The sequence below is a fragment of the Ursus maritimus genome, unplaced genomic scaffold (assembly GCF_017311325.1).
Source record: "Ursus maritimus isolate PB19 unplaced genomic scaffold, ASM1731132v1 scaffold_4, whole genome shotgun sequence".
NCBI classification, from domain to species: Eukaryota; Metazoa; Chordata; class Mammalia; order Carnivora; family Ursidae; genus Ursus; species Ursus maritimus.
This window is the reverse complement of record NW_024426552.1, coordinates 78,341,338-78,361,459: the sequence shown is the minus strand read 5'-3', so window position 1 is coordinate 78,361,459 and position 20,122 is coordinate 78,341,338. Positions and strand designations below refer to the sequence as shown.

The 20,122-nt window shown below is 38.7% G+C and overlaps 1 long non-coding RNA gene across 1 annotated transcript; it reads left to right on the top strand.

Moving 5' to 3' along the window:
- The first annotated feature begins 3,243 nt into the window (after positions 1 to 3,243).
- LOC103676071 lies at positions 3,244 to 11,898 on the top strand. The gene is made up of 4 exons (XR_572000.2): positions 3,244 to 3,334; positions 4,373 to 4,499; positions 5,231 to 5,357; positions 10,840 to 11,898. It is a non-coding gene; the product is annotated as an uncharacterized LOC103676071 (long non-coding RNA).
- Positions 11,899 to 20,122: the final 8,224 nt, after the last annotated feature.

The following is a 20,122-nucleotide window of genomic DNA, read 5'->3' as shown; positions in this document are numbered from 1 at the left end:
CTTAGAGTCTTGGGATGCACAGTTTTTACCCTTATAGGTGGTTGTTCAGGTGTAACGAGGTGTAATGATGTCTTGGTCAGATGAACTAACAAGAAAAGAAGGAAGGAAGGAAGGAAGGAAGGAAGGAAGGAAGGAAGGAAGGAAGGGGAGGAAGAGGAAGGGAGAGAAGGAGGGAGGAAACGTAAGTGCATCTACTAGTGGTTATAGTGGGAAATATGCATTGTTTTCTACTACACGGAACAAGACAAGGTTTACTCCAGGCAGAACCTTAAAGAGGAAATTGAGGCCCAGAGAAGTGAAGTGATTTGTCTAAGGTCACATGCCTTGTTAATAGCAAAGGTAGGTATATAACCCAAATGCTTACTCTAAGACCCAAAGAAGATCTATGTAAATTGGGATTGTTTCAGACTCTTAAAAATGTGATTCAAATGATTTTAAATATGATTAAAACATATTTTTGCATTTATTTTCATCAAGTTATGGTATTTTGGTGGCAAAGGGGGGAAAAGTGCATTGACTGAAAGAAGGAACTAGATGGACCTATGATAATATTAACACTAAATTATTTTTCCATTAAAAGTTCTGCCACCATGGGGCACCTGGCTGGCTCAGTCAGTAAAGCGTGAGACTCTTGATCTTGGGGTTGTAAGTTTGAGCTCCATGTTGGATGTAGAGATATTTATTTATTTATTTATTTAAGTACTTATTATAAATACTTTTTTAAAAAAGCTTTTATTTATTTATTTATTTATTTGACAGAAAGAGAGAAAGCACAAGCAGGGGGAGTGGAAGGCAGAGGGAGAAGCAGGCTCCCTGCTAAGCAAGGAGTCCAATGAGGGATTCGATCCCAGGACCCTGGGATCATGGCCTGAGCCGAAGGCAGATGCTTAACTGACTGAGCCAACCTGGATGTAGAGACTATTTAAAAATAAAGTCTTAAAAAAAAAGTTCTGCCTCCCTCACCAGATAGAAAGTTCCTCAAAAGCAGATTATCTTATTTATCTTTTTTTTAAAACTTATTTATTTTAGAGAGAGAGAGAGCATGGGGGGGGCAGAGGGAGAGAGAGAATCTCAAGCAGACTCCCCACTGTGCATGGAACCCGAAGCAGGGCTCCATCTCACGAACCTGAGATCATGACCTGAGCCGAAATCAAAAGTTGGATGCTCAACCAACTGAGCCACCCAGGCTCTTATTCATCTATGAATACCCAATGCCTGGCATGGTGTTTCTCCTGAATGAATGAATGAATGAATGGAATCAGGAGGTTGAGATTCTAGAACTAGTCAGTTCTAGATTCTAGTCAGAACTAGTCATTCTAGATTCTAGTCAGTTCTCTACTGACTGCCACTGGCTAACTTTGTGACTTTCAACCGATTATTTAATTCTTTTGGTCCACCGATTCATTAAAAATGTCATCTTTCTTAATGCTAGAGTTGGAAGAAAACTTAAATTTCATCTATGCCAAGTACATTCTTCTATGGGTCTATAGAATTACCTAATTATTTGGAACACATACTTAATACCAATATTTGAATAATAATACCCATGCTAACTTTGTCATATTCCTAGAACAAAGACTGAATATTTAAGAGAAGTTGCTTGCAATAGGTTAGTCTAAAAACGATTGTGTAATGTTGGGGCGCCTGGGTGGCTCAGTCAGTTAAGCGTCTGTCTTCAGCTCAGGTCATTATCTCAGGGTCCTAGAATCGAGTGCCGCATCAGGCTCCCTGCTCAGCGGGGAGTCTGCTTCTCCCTCTCCCTCTGCCTCTCCCCCCTGCTCTCATTTGCTCTCTCTCAAATGAATAAATAAAAAATCTTAAAAAAAAAAAAAGATTGTGTCACCTCACTGGCAATGCACTCAGTCTTTCTGTTTACCTTTGGTTACTGCTTGGATCTGTTACTTGTTCCTGTCCAGCCAGTTAAAACAGAAGATAGAGCTCACAGGAGCTGATACGTAACCCCTCAGTTCTGGGTAAATATAAGAAGTTTTCCAGGGGAGAGGGAGCTAACTGTATTTGAAATGAACTCAGCAGTGCCAGATCAGAACATTCAAATGATCATCAGAATCGTGTGGCATCTGCTAGATTACATTGCTCGTCTCTCCTGGACTGGGATTTTCCTGATCCTTCTCACTTGAGAGTGAAGGTCTTGAAAGTGAATCTGCTTTTACCTTATACCAGCTTGAGGCAGATTTTGGGAATGGAGGGAGGTGGTGGACATTTTCAGACTCCACTTGTGGTCCTAGCTCTGGCACTAATTGTGTGACTTTCAGTCAGTTGCTTCTCTGGGTCCAATTTTCCTTACTTGTAACATCAAGAGGTTAACTAAATTATTATCTCTAAAGTTCTTTTTCACTTCTAACATTCTGTGAAGTTTTTGTTATAAGGATAAACCCTCAGCTCAACTGGTCTCCTATTTTTTCCTAGGTTAGGTTTCTTCCTTCCACAATTTATTATCTCCACGTTTTTGAGGACAGAGCCTGGATTTTATTCATCTTTCTTCCAGTATCTAGCACAATAACCAAGCAGGTAGTTGACTTCAAGTAGGGCTGATGTTGATTCCTACACAAAATTCCATCTTTGGAGGAGCTCACACTTCAGAGTAAGGTACCAAGTATCACTAATCACTTGATTAAAAGCTGAGGATACAACAGATAACAGGAAAACTGGTTCCAGCTTTTTTCAACAGCAAAGAAGAGAGTACTTGTAATCGTTAACACTCATTGAGCGCTTCATTGTGCCAGAGGTTTCCATGTATTATCTCAAGTAATATGCACACCACTCCTAGGTTCTAGGTGCTAGTATCATCTCTGCTTCACAAAGAAACGGGCACAGAAAGGTGAAGTAACTTGCCAAGGTAACACCTTTACAAGTGAGAAGCAGCGTTGGACTAGACGGTACAACCTCAGAGCCCGCACTCCGGAGCACTCCACTGAGCAGAAAATTCGGAAAAATCACAGGAACAATCTTGTGTTCAAGACACCGAGGGAGCAGAGGGAAGCGACTGCAGAAGTCTGCAGAAGCTGGCAAACCAGTCTGAAAAACAAAAAATGAATTTCGAGCGGGACTACATAGCCGTGAAGGAAAGCAGGGGGGAAAGAACCCCAAACAAGATGTGGAGCGCGCCTGGATCCCGGGGAAACCAAGGAAGACGTCGGAAGTGACGTCACTAGCGGGGTTTGGTCGCTCAGCGGGACTACCGGGGCCTGCGGAATTTCGGCCGGATGTGATGCACAGGAAGTTACGCCCTGGAGGCGGTACCTGGTGGTGGAGGGCGTCTCGATGGGCGGGGCGGAGCGTCTGTGGTCATCCTGGAACATTGGATTCCCCGCAGGTAACGTGCGGGCCAAGCTTGGACCGGTTAAGGGTGGAAGTTGCTGTTGGTGGCCCAGGTAGTTCGGGCGGGGAGAGGTGGATGTCGCATTAGGCTGGAGGAAAGCCTCCTTGGCGTGGGACTCCCTGGGGAGGGAGAGATACGAGGAAATTCGGGAACGGGGTCGTGAGGACCGAGACTCGTGAGGACCGAGACTGTCGAGGAAATACAGGTTGAGACTTTCAGGAATCGGTCATGGCTGGGGGTCGTGGGCTCCTGAGCCTTGGTGCTCTGGGGTGAGAGATGGAGCCTGGGCGTTGAGATGAGCCGTCCTAGAGTTCATTTCTTACCTACTTCGACCCCCGCCTCGGTGCTGCTAACAGGGGACAGGTACTTCATCTCTTAATCCAGGACAGTGCCTTGCCACTATTTGGTATTCTTTAGATGTTGTTTGAATGAATTATTTAATATGGACGCACGAAGCAGATTCTTGCTCAGCAGGGGGAACTTCTCCTGAACTACAGGATCTCTACCTGAGTGTAGAAGTGACTTCAACTTAGTTTGCTAACCAATGATTTATGAGGATGCTGGGGGAGTAGATATTGAGAACACTGTTGTTGTTTGGTGGGATTATTGAAATTTATAAATTTGTCTTAATATTTTTGATGGTGGGGGTAGAGGACAAAGCAATTAATTCAGCTTCTCTCAGATTCCTTTACTTTCCTATGAAGAACTTCCAGGTAATTATAGGGAACGAATGATAAGCTACAGTTGTAGCACTGAGCTTCTAATTAGTGTTCTAAGTGCTTTCTTTTCAGCAATATGATCTTACGTTCCATTTTCTTCATGTTATCTTTCTTATATTGGGGTACTTCTTACTTTTGAGAGGTAAATAAGAATGATTTCATAACAAAGGTGAAATTAATTTATAAAAGTCCAGTCAGAGGTTTCACATGGTGTGTTCACATAACATAAACTCCTTACACAGACTTGTAGGAGGCCTCCAAAAGAATGAATCCCTGAAGATTAAATTGTCTTCTTTGTAAAATATTTGTTTAGGTGTCTTAAATGTGATGAAGAGTGACCATAGACCTAAAGAACAAGTGCTGTAACCAGATTGATTTTGATTGTCAAGTGGAAAAAAAGTGCAGAGGACAGACACATCAGGCTGTGTAATGGGATCTGGGTATGAATCATCTGGATGCAGTGATTTTGTGTATGGGCTTTGTGCTACCTAATGAGATAGTAGCTCCTAAGAGATTTTAGAATCTTTTTTAGATTGGATATAATAGAGTAGGAAAACCTGAATTTATGCCTTTGTTTGTTTGTTTTTACAAAGAAGAAACTAGTAAGCATTTTTGGATTTAAAAATCCAAGGGGCACCTGGCTGGCTCATTCTGTGGAGCATTCAACTCCTGAACTTGGGGTTGTGGGTTTGAGCCCCACCTTAGGTGTAGGGATTGCTTAAAAATAAAATCTTTAAAAAAGAAAAATCCAAGATGTTTTTAAAAATAGTTTGAAAAAACCCAGAAAGTAGACATGTAAATACGTTATTGTATTCGTTTAAATTTAAAAAGTTTGCCTGCTTTTAAAATTTGGTTTCCCTATTGTGGAAAGTGTTGGTATCCAAATCATTCCCATCTTTACAAGCTGTTACTATGGTGCCACCTTTAGAATACATATAAATATGGTACAAAGCAGTGTTTTGAGATCTTCTAGATTTTGTTAAAAGTAATGTCTTACTTAAAAATAAAGTATAAAGTATAATTTTGCTACCTCATTCTGCTGTTCAATGTCATATCCACTAATTTTGCATATCTAAGTGTCTATATTCATACTAATAACAAAATTATTATTCATAATTTAGTATCTAAGTGGTAACTTAGGTATGTGCATTGACATTTTTGAGGTTTTCAGTTTTGCAGAACACTGATATCTATGGACTCTAACATGGACTTCATTTAAAGAAATCCACGGACCATTAATGGACAAAAACATGAATCAATTTATGTTGTGGCATTCAAATCCTAGCACTTTGGGGAAGGTAAGTTGTTGACTATGTTTTATGTTAGGTGAGAAATAGAATAGCCTTGGATTGGTCTAGGAAATTGTAGGATTGTGATTGAAAAATATAGAACGAATCTTCAAAGTATGCTTTAATCTGGATCTTCCAAAGAGAGGTTTGTTCTGTATATATGAGGTAATTATTACGATTTCCTTGTAAAATTGATCAGAAATTAAAGAGATTGGCAAGTTATATTACTCCTGGATGATTACTGCTCTGTTCTCTTTTTGGGGGACATCTCCTTTCAACGCTTTAGAACCTGGTAGAATATATCAACGTGTGGATACCCTGTAGGAATGGGGCTTCAGATAGTCATTTAAATCATCTCACATCCAAGTTTGGCTCTGTGATAATATATGTACCAAATCTTCTGGCCAATTTTACTTTATATGTTAGGTTAAAGCAAGAAAAAAAGTTGAAAAAAATGTCTTCTTTCTCCCTTTATCCTGCTTTATTTATGCTATTTTCCTTTCTTTTCTTTTAAAAAATCACTTACGGGATTCATTCTACAGGTTTTATCTTTCTGTCCCAGGGGTAAATTTTCTCTCTCTCTCTTTTTTTTTTTTTTTCCTATTTTACCTTAGGAGTTTGTTAACTTTCAGATCTTTAACTTCTAACTTTGTGATAATGTTTGGCACCTTTTAATCACTAAGCATTATACTTGTAGTTTTTCCCAGTCTCCTTTGTAGGGACACTGGCTCTTCTTGTTTAGAATTTGCTTCCAAAACTAGTCAGTACTTCTAGGAATTCATCTTTTAGATATATTTGCGCCTGCACACAAAAATTTGTATATAAAGATACTACTGTATTATTTTAAATTAAGAAACAAACTTACTAGGAATAACCTAAACATCCCTCAACAGAGGTCTGATTAAATAAATGCCTTCATGCAATGCAGTACTTTGTAACTCTTAGGAGGAGTGACGCTAACCCATAGGCAGAGGTATGGCAAAATCTCTGATACATTATTAACTGAGAAAAACAATATAGTACTGTTTGTGTAGTGTGTTTTCATTTGTGTTTTTAAAAGCATACGTTTATATGTATACATGCAAAATTTCTTCAGAATATGTATGAAGAACTATAGACAGGCACTCCTGGTGAATGAGATTATAGGTCTATGGTAGGAAGATGACTCATATGTGTACTCTTTCTGGTGGATTCAATTTTTAACTATGAACATATTTTTGTAATACTTGGAAACAAACAAATGACAAGGCTTTAGGTTAATTTAAGAACTATGGAGCCTACAACTATTCCTTATGACTTTTGTCCTTATAATTATTTGCACTATTCAAAGGGAATGGGGTTGTATAAGTGAGTGAAGTTTTTGTCAGAGCTGCATGGAAGGTTTGGTGACATTATGATAGGTTTTTAACCTTCACATTAGATTATTATTCTTATGAATAAACTAAGTGCTTAGTGCTGCTGAATTTAATACTCATATACAATTGTAGCATGTTACTGGCCTCTCTAGGTAATATGGATATTATCTTTGTTTGCAAGCTAGGTTTCTATTGTGTTGGCATGGTCCTTCTGAGCCTCTCAGTATTACTGAATGTGATGGACTTTGTTTTATTTGAATTGCTATTGAGGGACTCTATTCTTTAAATAAGTCTTAGTTATTATTTCACTCTGTTCTTGATGTTTAGAGCTGGCTTAAAGCATTTCAAAGAATGACTTATTCTCTCTGTTAGCAAAATCAGTAAACCAGAAAGATCCTTTAGATACATATGGATAATCTCATTCTGTATCAAGAATAATCTTTTGAAGTGGCTGATTATTTGTCATGGGACTCCGCAAAAATTTCTTGTGACTTTTACTTCTCTAGCCATCTTTGTCTTTCCACACTTTAATTGTGGGAAATTTGGAATAACCATAATAGGTGAATACAAGAATACAAGAAATTTAAAGATATAGTAATCTTCATTCATTAGTAATGGGATTTTATTTGAAACTTGCTTGAGAATAAGCTTTGTAAGATACATACCTTTATGATACCACTGATTGTGTATCTTGTTAAAATCAAAATCAAGGCCCTTTATCTGGGGGCTGAGTCATGATTAATGGGATAGAATGGATTATGTTTTGTCTGGTATTACGTAGAAAGGAGCACATGAACATAAAAGTTACATGTAGATAATATAGCATTGGGGAAGATACATGTATATGTGTGTGTGTCTATGCATGTAAATATGTATTTAAAAATGTGTATATATATATATTATTTTACACATAATATATATACAATTTTCTGGAAAACCAAAAGTTCCGGAGAGGAAGATATCCAGTTAGTACAGGAAGGAAAAAAGTCAGATTTTTAAAACCTTAGAGCTGGGCCTGTCATGGGCTAATTCATGATTATGAGAGCAGCTTAAATAATTTTGGATGTTTTAAGATCATTAACAGGTTCAAGTGATAGGAAGGTAGATAGAAGCCTGAGAGAAAATTAAAATCTAGCAAACATGTAAGGTTATGGTTGAGGGTATGTTTTAAGATTCTGTTTGGTGGTATTGTTTTGAGGAGGAGAAAAGAAGGGAGAACTCAAAAATGTATCGCTGTTCAGTTTGAATTTGAGCTAGGACCGTAAGTCTTTCCTAGCTTTCCAGTTATGTATGACCAAGATGGATGAACTAGATCGATTAACTTATAAAACATTATTCTACAAAAACTGATTTGGTCATTAGATATACCTCAAAGAATAAGAAAACTGTTTTTAACCAGTTTTATGATTATGTAAAAGGATAACTAGGGATGATCTAGACTGAGGGGACGGGACAATTTTGTTTAGAAAATAGAAGACTTTGGGGTGCCTGGGTGGTGCAGTCGTTAAGTGTCTGCCTTCAGCTCAGGGTGTGATCCCGGCGTTCTGGGATTGAGCCCCACATCAGGCTCCTCCGCTGGGAGCCTGCTTCTTCCTCTCCCACTCCCCTGCTTGTGTTCCCTCTCTCGCTGGCTGTCTCCTCTGTCAAATAAATAAATAAAATCTTAAAAAAAAAAAAAAGAAAATAGAAGACTTTGGAAGAGTTGGAAAAACTAGGAAGCACACATGTTGTCAGTTATTTGAGGCCAGGTGAGAGAAGGTATAAAATTACTCAGCAGGGGAGCAGGTTGTGTCCAGAGGCAGTGAACTTTGGGTCATAGGGTTGCTTAAGCAGAGTTTGAACATCAGGAATATTGTAGAGGGGATTTCTTATTGTATGGGAGATTGTACTAGATTATTGTCAAGGTTCCTTTCAAACTCTCAAATTTTTTTATACTGCAATGAAATATTTATTACAGTATGAGTATACATTCTGTTATCCCTGTCTTTAAATACTGATTCCTAACTCATCCACTCATCATTTATCCACCAACCTCAACTTACCTGTAACCAGGAAGTAAATTTTAAAATTACCTGAGCTCCCAAATTATAAGACAAAACCCGTATGCTTTTTCTTAGGTCCTTACTCAGTTTATTGACTTTTTTAAAAGATAGTTTTGTTTTGTTTTTTTTTAAGATTCTATTTATTTATTTGACAGAGAGAGAGCACAGGTAGGGGGAGCAGAGGGAGAGGGAGAAGCAGGCTCCTCGCTGAGTGGGAAGCCCAACGTGGGGCTCAATCCCAGGACCCTGGGATCATGACCCCAGCCCTAGACAGACACTTAACCGATTGAGCCAGCCAGGCGCCCCTAAAGGTAGTGCTAATAGGCTTTTTTTTTTTTAAATAAAGATATTTATTTATTTATTTGACAGAGAGGGAGAGAGAACAAGCAGGGGGAGCAGCAGGCAGAGGGAGAGGGAGAATCAGGCTCCCTGCTGAGCAAGGAGCGCAATGTGGGGCTTGATCCCAGGACCCTGGGATCATGACCTGAGCTGAAGGCAGATGCTTCACCAACTGAACCACCCAGGCACCTCTCTAATAGGCTTAATTAACTGGTATCTAACTCCACAGTATACTAGAAGTAGCAAATTGTGAGTAGGCTGAGTGCTAGTGTAAGTTTAATATCTATTAATGCTAATAATGGTGTTGGCATGCTTAAACAACCTTTTTTATTATACAAGTGATCCATGTCCACTTGACAAAAGTTAGAATAAAGAAATATACTTTGGGGTGATATATATATCATATATATATATACATATGCTAAAGTTACCTATAGTCCCCTACCACTGTTAATATTTTAGTGGCATGCTTTATTTTTAAACTCCTTGACATTCCTGCAGGATGTCACTTCTGAGTAGTGACAGCTGAAACTGATTCTACCTTACTCCTGTTTGGAAACTTAAATTAGTCACTGTACTTTCTGATGAGAATATCAGAAAGGGAAAGACTAGGACATGGTACAACAGTGATTTGAAGAAAACCTTCGTCCTGGTCACTTTTATTGCACTGAAACCAGTTTTATAGAGTAGTGGGCATAGTTTGATATTCTGGAGCCAAAGGGCCTGAGTTTGAATCCTAACTCCACTATTTACTAGCCAGGTAGACTACCAGAAATTTCCTAATTTCTGTGTGCCTCGGTTTCTTCATTTGTAAATTGAGGATCATAATATCAGATTCATGGGATTGCTGTGAGTGTTATGAATTCATCTATGTAAAATGCTTAGAGCAGTGCCCAGCACAAAGTATAGACTCAGTATATATTAGTTGCTATTATTATAATTTTTAATTTTTTAAAGATTTATTTATTTATTTTACAGAGAGAGAGTGCAAGTGGAGGAAAGGGTAGAGGGAGAGAATCCCCAAGCAGACTCCCCGATGAGTGCGGAGACCAATGCGGGACTCGATCTCACCACCCATGAGATCACGACCTGAGCCTAAATCAAGAGTTGGTCCCCCCACCGACTGAGCCACCCAGACACCCCATTATTAATTTTTAAAAGCTTAAAGTTTTCTTGGAAAAAAGGCAGGTTTATAGGTATACATGAAATAAAAAGAAACAAGTCAGAATGAGCACAAAAGGCTTTGTTGACTTTTCTCCCTTGTTAAATATTTTCAGACCATAATATTCCTAGTTCAATTTCTTTCTATACCCCACAAAATCAACTTTATTTTATGCTCTCTCTTCCAACAAATATTTGGCCATGCTTTCAAAGATCAAAAGACCTTTAAGATAATCGAATATCACAGATAGTGATCAGAGAGATTCTGGAAATTATCATTAAATCAGTTTCTCTGACTACAGCGCAAGGTGGTTCTGTAAGAAGTTTGAATTCTGCAATTTAAAGCAATATTAATCGAAGAGATAAGCTGGTAAACATATTAAGCTACTCTGTACACTCTGTGTTTTAAGATCTTTGTTTCCTTTTCTTTTTTCTTCTTTATTTCATTTTGGTTTTCTCTTTCTATTCTTTCAGCATGGTATCTGGTAGTCTGATTAATTATTGACCAAAGAGTTAAAGCTTTTCAAAACCCTTAAAAAATTTTATTAGACTTGCTGGTAGAATTTTTTGTGTGTGTTTTGTTTTGTTTTAAAGCATCAAGTACAAGTTTTTGAAGACCCTGGGGCCTACCATCATTATGCATTCAAGATTTGAGTTTGAATAACTTCATCAAGACTTAGATCCTCTTCAAAAGCCTCAAGTCTCATCTGCATTAAAGCTCTCCATTGAACCCTCTCACAAAAGTAAAAGCTTACAGGGACTAAAATCCACTAATACATTCCATTTTATATCCTTTCCTTTGATTTCTCTTCAATTTCCTTAGCCTTTAGGGTCTTTCATATTGCTTATGTTCCTTTGGATTGGAGCCAAGGAAACAGTGCCTTCCAAAAGAATAGATGTCCTGTGGCTGTAAGTTTTCATCGGTATAGAAGCATAAACTTGGTATGATAAGTTTGCAATCACGTCTTTTGTTGTATCCTATAAAAACTTGAACCAACAATAAGAAATGAGAATGAAGTGGTAAAAATATTTGAGGTCAAATTATACCATCAGTGGTTTAGAGAAAAGAGCCTTCTGCCTGGGAAAGTCACGTAGCCTTTCCGGAGCTTAGTTTCATCTGTAAAGTAAATATTATTTCCCCTGCCTACCTCACAGGGTTGTTGTGAGGGTCAAATGAAATATATAAAAAGGACTTTATATAAAATGTGCAGTACAGACCTAGAGTCCTGTTACAAGTCGTTCCCTCCGCTCTGGGACCTGGGAAGGTAGATGATTTAAGCACACTGAAAGCGAGCACCATGTCCAGGCTGAATACACGGGAACGAGGCTGGGTTAAGTTTTCTTTTCTCTGGGTACACAGAGTACTTTTGTGGGCTAATTCTAAGAAGGAGGAAGACTATACATGTCCCTAAAATTTTAAGTTAGCATTTCTAATGCTCTAGAGCCGTTACATGTTGTATTTGTATTCATGGCTTGCAACCTTTGTTTCCAAGTCGTGACCAGCATTTTTTTTTTAAATGAAGGCGCGTAAAGCAGAACATTTCACACTGCATCCCACATGGTAAGAGAAGTGTGTTTTAGTTATATGTATGTGTGAATGTGTGTGTGTTTGTATTTGTGTACTTGGTCATTAAATAAAATGCATTTTTCCCCTATGAGTTGCAGTCGCTGATCCAGGTGTATTATTTTAGTACTAATGCTTTCCTACGCATTTGGGTTCTTGGGAGACTTTTCTTTTCACTTCATACCACTACCGCTTGTGACACAGGAATTGACAGTTAATATCAGTTTGACTTTTGGTCTATTAATGAGATTTTGTAATTTCAGAGCACAGAGAAAGCCTCTAGACCTCTGGGTATTTTATTTAATAATACCATCCACTTTGACAGCCAGACTATTCAAACACGTAAGGCTGGTTCAACCTCTACTAGTAGAAAGATTGTATCAAATGTTTTTTTCTTTTAACTTTTTTTTTGTTTTTATCTCTCTGACCTAATGGAAAGAACAAAAACAAAATACAACTCCCACTTAGTTTAGCAATGTTTGAGAATGGCTATAGGACTCCACCTAGCATGACTAGGCGTTTGATGGTCTCTAGAAGAGAAAATGCCAATTTTTCTTTCTCTGAGTAACTGAATTTATCTTTAATGATTTAAGATAAATAAGCCACTGGTATTAACTTATTCAACTGTTTTCCTAAAAAAAGATATCCACCTTTTTGGTGACAGCATTGATGAGGAATAAGTGGCTTTTCTAGGGCCCACGAACAAGAGGGATTGGCTACTTCCAGGGGTTATACATTCCAATTCATTGGTGAAGAACTACTTCTTCAGAGCTGTAGTGTACTGAAAATTTATATTTGGTGCCTTGGATTGCTTACATAAGCTTTGATGGAATGCTGTAGAAAATATTGGTGTTCCCTGCTTACAAATTACATCAATCTATATGAATATTTAGCAGAAGGTCTAAGAGGTAGAATCCAACTGTTTCATTTTTCTGAACAGCCATAGCCAAGTTTCATACATTGGTGACAACAGATCAAATTGCATACATTGTGCAAATTGAAGCTCTTTTGTGTCTGACAATTGACAGCGAGGGCGTAAAGGCTTATCAGCTTCTAGGATCATCTTTTTCTTGTCCCTCCCCCCAAAAGGAATCACATTGGTGTCTCTCTTCTCTTGGTGAGGAAGATAGGATCTGTCTATCCAAAAAGGTCCGGGAAACTAGTTAGGCATCCTTAGCTGTTCTGGACCTTCTTTCTCAACTCTCATGACTGTAATCCATCATCACATTCTGCCTTTCCTACCTGTGAAGTACCCTTCAAGCTCTCCATCTTTCTGTCCCCGCACCCGCTACTCTTATTTACACTTCTGTTACCTTTGCCCACACTTCTGCAACAGCTGCGACCGGCCTCCCGTGCTCGCTCCTTCTTCCTCTCAGCTCGTTGCTTTTAGAGTCATCTTTAAAAAATACAACTCTAATCTTCTTGGGCTCCTGTTTTAAACTGTTGGTATCTTACTGCCCTCAGAATTCAACCCCAACTCTTCAGGCATTCTTCTTTGCTGACTTAGACCCAGCTGCAGTGGCCTTCAATTCCCTGAAGATGACTTTTTTTTTCCCCCTTCAGGGATTTTTGCAGATACTTTCTGCTTGGAGTGTTCTTGTCCCTCTTATCCTCTTCACTTAACTCGCTCCTACTTTTATTTCCAATCTCACTTTAAATATTTTTTTCTTCCAAGAAGCCTTCCTCTATAGCCCAGACTAGATTAGACCTCCCTCCCTGAATTTTATTTCCAAAATCACCCAGTTCTTCTCATACCTAGTGTAGTTATAATTATTTGCTTAATCATTTGTTAATATTCTTACCCACAAGACTAAAGCGTGGACTGATGTGTCTTTTATTTACCACTATATGCCCAGTGCTTAGGAAAATCCTAGTAAACAGTATGGATTCAGTAAGTATTTGCAGACTAATGCTTCTCTCTTCATTTAGACATTTCGGGTACTGTACATTCTTCTAGGTTATGTAACTTCTCTTCAGAACCTTCTAGTTGCTTCTCATCTCATTCCATTTATAAGCCAAAGTCCTTATGATGGTCTCCAGGGCCTTACCTGATCTGCCTTTGCTCTCCCCTCATCTCTGGATCATCTGACAGTCCACCCCAGCCACTCTGATCTCCTAGCTGATCCTCAGAAATGCAAAGCTCTCATTTGCCTTGGGAACTTTGCACTTGATACTCCCTGTGCCTGGGATGCACTTGCCTTGGATACCTATGTGGTTTAATCCCTCATCTTCTGATCCTTCCAGTCATGGTTTGTCACCTCAGTAAGGCGGGCCCTCTCTGACCATCTTATTTAAAACTGTAAACTTATCACCACCCCATGGCATTCCTATTTCCTTTCCCTGCTTTATTTTTCCCACAGTCCTTACCTCTGACGGACATACTATTAACCATCGTTTCCCCCAGCACCCAGAACAGTGCCTGACACATGGTAGGCACTTAGAACATACTTATTAAATGAAATGAATGAATTCAGCTTGTACTCACAGGTGCATATTTAGGACAATGAGACCTGTAACCTGAATTATTGGAACTTAAGGCTTTTATTTATTTTTTATTTTTTTTTAAGATTTTATTTATTTATTTGATAAAGAGAGAGACAGCCAGCAAGAGAGTGAACAGAAGCAGGGGGAATGCGAGAGGAAGAAGCAGGCTCCTAGTGGAGGAGCCTGATGTGGGGCTCGATCCCAGAACGCTGGGATCACGTCCTGAGCCAAAGGCAGACGCTTAATGACTGAGCCACCCAGGCGCCCCTGGAACTTAAGGCTTTTAAATGATTTTAAAAGATGAGTTAATTTTATATCTTACACTGTTCTAAAAAATATTTGAAGTGGCTTCTAAAACTGCATACAGTACAATGAGATGAAGACATGAAGAGAACAACAGAAAGAGAATGTATAGTAACATTAAACTGAATAAGATTAAGACATAGACTATCCTCCATAGTGGCTAAAGGCAGGTTGTAAACTTGATTCATTAAAGAATTAACTTGCTCAGAAATGATCATCGGACCAGAATCATGAACTTTGTTCTATGGCACAGGTCATCACAGACATTTGAGTCTTTTTTTTTTTTAAGAGTTTTTCAACCTCAGCTCTATTGACATTTTTTAAAATAAGTTTTTGTTATATTATGTTAGTCACCATACAGTACATCCCTAGTTTTTGATGTAAAGTTCCATGATTCATTACTTGCGTATAACACCCAGTGCACCATGCAATACGTGCCCTCCTTAATATCCATCACCAGCCTATCCCATTCCCCCACCCCCCCGAAGCCTCAGTTTGTTTCCCAGAGTCCATAATCTCTCGTGCTTCATTCCCCCTTCTGTTAACCCCCCCTTTGTTCTTCCTTTTCTTCTCCTACTGATCTTCCTACTTCCTATGTTCCATAAATGAGTGAAACCATATGATAATTGTCTTTCTCTGCTTGACTTATTTCACTTAGCATTATCTCCTCCAGTCCCGTCCATGTTGCAGCAAATGTTGAGAAATTGTTCTTTTTGTTGGCTGAGTAATATTCCATTGTATATATGGACCACATCTTCTTAATCCAGTCATCTGTTGAAGGGCATCTCGGCTCCTTCCACTATTTAGCTGTTGTGGACAATGCTGCTATGAATATTGGGGTGCATATGGCCCTTCTCTTCACTATCCGACATTTGAGTCTTACATAGAAACACAGAAAACCTGTTTGATTTAACTATAGAAGTCATGAAATGACTCTTCTAGAAAGAACTTGCTATCTGTATAAGGAAATTCTCTATTGGTATAAAACACGAATAGTCTATGGGTAGTCTATCGATAATAAAGCTTCTGGTAGATCCAAGAGGTGATAGCCATGGCTCCCAGCCACCGCTTATGTTGTGTACAGGACATTTCCGAGGTTGATTCAGACTTATTAATGGAATATTTTTGAGGGTCCACTGTCAAAGATTCCAACCAGGACATTCATTACTCCAGTTCCTCTGACTCTGATCACGAGATAATACAAGATTCCAGTGGTTGTAGCCTCCGTTTTGAAGTAGAGAATTGGCAATTTAGAAATAGAGTTTCCATCCTGCAGTATATACATAGATCAAATCATTACATCGTATACTTTAACCAATGCAAGGTTATAGTCAATTATATCACAATGAAGCTGGAAAAAAGTTTTACACAATCAATAACTGAATTGGGGTGAAGGATTGGGAGTAAAGCAGATGAATTAGACTTCAAGAAATCTCACCAATACAGTAATCAAAAGGAGAGCTACCTTGTGTGTGCGTGAAGTTAAATGGGACATTGTACAGTACGTGCCTTCGTGCTCATGGGATGTGTGCTTCCCTAATTCTATTTTGTCTTCTTCGTCATTTAAAACTGAGTCAGAATTGTGGAGCCCCCTGCAGGTCAGAGAGAAAGCAGGGGGTGTGGGTGGGCGTAGGCTGCAGGCCTTGGCAGTTACACTGCAGTACTTCATTAAACAGAGCTGGCATCTTGAAGCAAAAGATGAGAATAGTTAGCTAGGCGGGGTACCACTGGCAAAATATGCTCTTCTTCGACTTTTCCTCCTTTTTTACCTTTCTCCTTTCTATCTCTGATACAGAGATAAACAGTACTTTTTTTTTTTTAAAGATTTTATTTATTTACTTATTTATTTGACAGAGATAGAGACAGCCAGCGAGAGAGGGAACACAAGCAGGGGGAGTGGGAGAGGAAGAAGCAGGCTCATAGCAGAGGAGCCTGATGTGGGGCTCGATCCCGTAACGCCGGGATCATGCCCTGAGCCGAAGGCAGACGCTTAACCGCTGTGCCATCCAGGCGCCCCTAAACAGTACTTTTTGAAGTAAAATCTGTCCTGCCCTATTTTTTAGGATTGAAAGAGGAGATCTAAACAACATCAGGCTTTCTGAGAAATAATGAAAATGTGTATTTTTTTAAAAAGTCATTTATGTTCTATATATTTCAAAGAAAGAATATGAGGAGACATAATAACACCCCAGAACCATTACAATGGACAATTCTCATAAAGGAAAAGTGATATTTACCAAAAGCATTATGTAGAACATGTGGCTGACTAATGATCATATTGGGTTATAGTTAATCTATAAATCTACATTAGTCTAACAAAAATACAGTAACTGAATGTACTTTACATATTTTATTTATTTGCTGGAACTTCAGATTCATTTTTAAAGAAATCAAGTATCTTTTCATTTTGGCATTTGATGAGCAACAGAAAACCTGAAACAGAACTATCAGTGTAAAAATAATGCAAAGGTCATCATATCGTCCAGCATACAATGGTATAGAAGCAGAAAGATCTTGTTTTCAGTAAGTATTGAAGCAGCAGAAAGAAAATATCCTCCAACTTCTTTGCTGACACAAATTTTGCTACAGTGAGGACAAAGAATATGTCCACACTTTTGACTCAATATTTCCCAAACGATGTTAGTCAGAACGCCTGACACAGCCAGAGGCTCTATAACCCAAAAGGGTTCTGAATCAACATAAATTTGGAAAATGTTGCATTCTTTTTTGAAAGTTTATAAAGCAAATTAGTATTTTCCAAACTTATGTGTGACCAAAACCCTTTTTTGCCCAGAAAATCTTAATAACCTTACGATTGTGTTTCAGGAAATACTGTTCTAGATTTAAAAAGAAGTTTAAATATACATATACATGTATACACATGTATAATATATTCTGCAACAGTATTTGATATACTTTAAAATGAAGTTAAGAAGTCCTGATTATCAAAATTTTTATCCAATATCACTTGGTGAAGATAGATGTTAAAATTATTCCAAATTTGGTACATATATAATAAATTGAATTTGTAGTCGTTAAATAATTTGTACAGTATTGACATAGATAATCACTTAACTTTTCTGGAAATAGTTTTTCCTCCTTCTTCTCTGACTATTCTTTCTAGTCTTCTCTGTTGGTTTCTCCTCATTTTCTTGGCCTCTAAACACTGGAGTGCCCTACAGCTCAATCCTAAGACCTTTTTTCTACCTAGACTCATTCTCTTGATGGTTTTACTACTCTCAAGGCTTTAATACTATCTTTACTTGAAAATCTTTATCTCCAGCTTCGACCTCTCCTCTGAACACCAGACTTGTACATTCAACTGCCAACTTAACATTTCCATTTGTATGCCTAATATTCATCTCAAACTTAACATGTTCGAAATTGAACTCCTGATCTTCCTTCCCATCAAACTTCTTTTTAGTTTTTCCATCTCAGTAACAGTGAAATATTTTGTTGAGTATTTTTATATCAGTATTTAGAGGTATTGGTGGGTGGTTTTCTTGTGGTATTGTCTCGTTTTAGTATCCAGGGAATGCTGGCTTCATGAGTCTGCTATTTTTTGGAAGAGTTTGCAGATTGGTGTTAATTCTTTAAATGTTTGGTAGAATTCTTCAGGGAAGCCATCTTGTCTTGGGTTTTTCTCTGTTGGGAGGTTTATGATTACTGATTTAATGTCCTTACTAATTACAGGTCTGTTCAGATTTTCTATTTCTTCAAGATTCCTTTCCTCCCTCCCTCCCTCCCTTCCTTCCCTCTTTCCCTGGGCTNNNNACACACAGGAGCCCAACGCAGGGTTTGAACTCACAGCCCTGAGATCAAGACCTGAGTTGAGATCAAGAGTCTGATGCCTAACTTCCTGAGCTACCCAGGCACCCAAGATCTTTCTTCTTTTTTAATGAGGGCATTTACTGCTATAAACTCCATTATTAGTACTGCTTCTGCTTAAATTTTGGTATGTTGTGTTTCTGTTTTCATTTGCCCCAAAATATTTTCTAATTTCTCATGTGATTTTTTTCCTTTGACCCATGGTTAAGAGTGTGTTGTTTAATTTCCACATATTTGTGAATTTTCCCATTTGTTTTCTTCAGCTCTAGAATTTGTTTGGTTCTTTTTTATACTTTCTTTTTTTTTTTTAAGATTTTATTTATTTATTTGACAGAGAGAGAGAGAGAGAGAGAGACAGCCAGCGAGAGAGGGAACACAGCAGGGGGAGTGGGAGAGGAAGAAGCAGGCTCCCATTGGAGGAGCCTGATGTGGGGCTCGATCCCAGAACGCTGGGATCACTCCCTGAGCCAAAGGCAGATGCTTAACGACTGAGCCACCCAGGTGCCCCTCCTTTTTATACTTTCTGTCTTTGTTGATATTCTCATTTTGTTCATACACCATTTTCCTAATTTCCTTTAGTTGTCTGTGCTCTCTTGTAGCACATTGAGCATCTTTAAGATGATTGTTTTGCATTTTTTGTCAGGTAATCCATGCACTTCCATTCCTTTAGGGTCAGTTTCTGGAGATTTATTTTGTTCCCTTGACTGGGCCATGTTCCCTCTTTTTTCATACGCCTTATTTGTTTTGCTGGAATTTGTGCATTTGGAAAAACAGTCACCTCTCTCAGTTCTATGGACTGGCTTCATACAGGGAAAGACCTTCAGTAGTTAGCCATACTAAAGATTCTGAGGACTTCTCAAACCTAGTATGGATATGCGCTTTTTCTGGACCTACGTATGTGCCTACATATGTTCCTTCTCCAGTGGCTTTTTATAGGAGTTGGTCATCTCTTCCTCCCTCTGGTGTTCGTCAGTGATATTGCAGGTGTTCTGGTACTGCAGCTTGCCTCGGTGCTCTCCTCTGTTCTCAGCAGCCCCCAGGCATCCAAAGTAGGCCGAGTTTCCTCAAAACGCCAAGTCAAATGAGACAGAAATCAGTCTTTCAGGCAGCCCCTCAAATAGCTAGAATGTTGAACGAACATTCTGCTCTTATCCTGGTGGAGAAGCTGTGAGTTGGGTGTTTACTCCTGATTATGCAGAAGTGTGCCAGCTTGGGGGAAAGCTCTAACAGGTGAAATGAAATCTTACCCATTCGATGTGGCTGTTCTTGGCTTTGAGCTTGCCTGAGATACTACAGCTTCTTAATTGATTTTTGAAGGCCACATACAGGCTTTTTAGACCCTATATTGTTAAGTTAGAGTCTCTCCATGGGAACTAGATCTGGGGCTTTCTATTCGGCCATCTTGCTGACCCTCTGTGGAGAAATGAGGTCTGGGGCTTCCTATACCACCATGTTTTCTCTTCTAATTAGGATTCTAGTCATGTTGGATTAGGGCCCATCCAATTCCAGTATGACCTCATCTTACCTTGATTATATCTACAAAGAGCCTATTTCCAAATAAAGTCACATTCACAGAAACCAGGACTTAGGACTTCAACTTATCTTTTGGGGGGAGCACAGCTGTACCTATAACAGCCTCTATTATTGCTCATAAAAGATGGGCAAGATAGGAGATTAGAAAGAGCCACCCTTTAGGAC